The sequence below is a fragment of the Morone saxatilis genome, unplaced genomic scaffold, assembly GCF_004916995.1.
Source record: "Morone saxatilis isolate NCDOM2014 unplaced genomic scaffold, NCSU_SB_2.0 Contig24, whole genome shotgun sequence".
Taxonomy (NCBI): Eukaryota; Metazoa; Chordata; class Actinopteri; family Moronidae; genus Morone; species Morone saxatilis.
Genome location: NW_023339807.1, coordinates 5682187 through 5684066, shown reverse-complemented (window position 1 = coordinate 5684066; position 1880 = coordinate 5682187).

The window sequence follows — 1880 nt, the reverse complement described above, 5'->3', positions numbered from 1 at the left end:
CGTCTGACATCGTCGGCTCCAGTGTTTGCAGGAAGAAAGCCCTGGTACACAAGCAGACACACTGGGAGCGCAGTCGTGGGGTGGCTCGAATATATGGAGGGGCAACCGTCGAACGCATGTATGTGGAGAGGAGCCAGGCCTTCGTGGACGCGGCCCCAGTTGATTGGTCTCCCTGAACTCAACCTGACACTGAGTCAACACACTGAAGTCAACACATGCAGCCCGGGCTGTGCAAGTGGGGTCAAACACCAGAGTCAAGCTGTGCGCAGCAGTTGACGCCCACACTGCTGCCCCAAACTATTGCCCACGCCGTTACACCGCTACTGCTTGCGTCTCACATGTGCGCCTCGCTGGTTGAAAAGTACAGCGTAGACGACATTGACTACAAAGCGCCAACTTTAGGCTGGGGGGAGAATATTCGCTATGGAAGAGACTTAATATCTGTGGGGTAGTGAAACGCGTGTATAGCGTATTGCGGCCCTGTTCACGTCCCTGTCTGTCTGTCTGCAGACATGTTGACATGTCACAGCAGGAAGAGCACAGGTGTGATTAATTACATGAATTAGTAATGGCGGCAGTGTGCCTGAAGGCTCGCTGATACGGTTTCCTGGGACACTGAGTCATCTTTAATGTTAGTGGTTCCACCTTTTCCCGCTGTGACAAACCAAAATGTCTACCAAAGAAAAGCCTGCCACCAAATGTTGCTTTCCTTTTCAAAATAGCCCCTCGTTAATTCAAAACCCATTATTCAAAGAACTCATAATATTGTGATATTCCTAACTAATCTTAGGGCTGAGTAGGAATGGAGCAATAATATTACAAACACTCAATGGAATAATGGTGGATATCCTCACATGGCTCGACTTGAAAAAGCTCTCTAGCTCACCAGCATGCAGTCCTATATTGACTTGCTGATTTATTTTGAACGAGGGGACGAACCCATCTGTTCAGTCATTCCAAAATCCTCAGACTGAAGGCTCGGCTTGCCCGCTGTATCCATAAAAAACAGTAAAACAGGATGTGTGGGAATAGTATAGATTCCAAAATACAGAAGAGGGAGATGAGGTGCTTATCTGAGATGCAATAAATATGTGTTTCCTAACAAACTGTTGGGGAATTTTAGTATGTTTTAATTGTCTGTTAATATATACAAGTATATTTTCATCATTATCGGGATCATGTATCACAATTATCTGGCCAAGATAATCGTGACAGGACATTTTCATATGGATCTGTGTCTAGGACTGAGTATCTGAAGGTCATAATAAAGGCATGTCTGGTTGGGTGTGTTAATGTGCTATTAGGCTAGCTTACGTTTAAAACTCCATATAAAAGAGAAGTAAATGTAGCTAGGCTAACAGCACTTAGGTTTTTAATGGGAGCTTGTCAGCCTGGATGATACTGCGTAGCATGGAATTAACAACATCAAAGTATGCTGACGACAGCCCGCTTTACGGTGAGGACTCGCCCGTCTCTGCCAGCTGCAGAAAGCTGTTGCCTCGGGCGCCGTTTCTTAAATATATTTTTTTTCTTAATTGGCATTGTGGGAGAGACAGCAGCAGCATTTTATGAAAGTTGATGACTCCTCTTCCTCACTAAACTTTGCAGGGTTTTTTTGTTCATTCTATGATACAGCACATCTTGCTTCATTTCCAAAACACGTAAAACAAAGATAGTGACAAAGATAATGACTGTTGATGTCATTATCTCTGTCATGTGACTATGCTCCTCCTGACTTATATGACTCTGTCCACTGATTTGGCTCCAGCCTGACTAATACTGGACCACATACCAACTGATGGACTTCAAGTATGGAAATGATGACTTAACCAAACTTTGTCATCTTCTTCTCTTCTTTTCGCTTTTGTTTTTCACTGCAG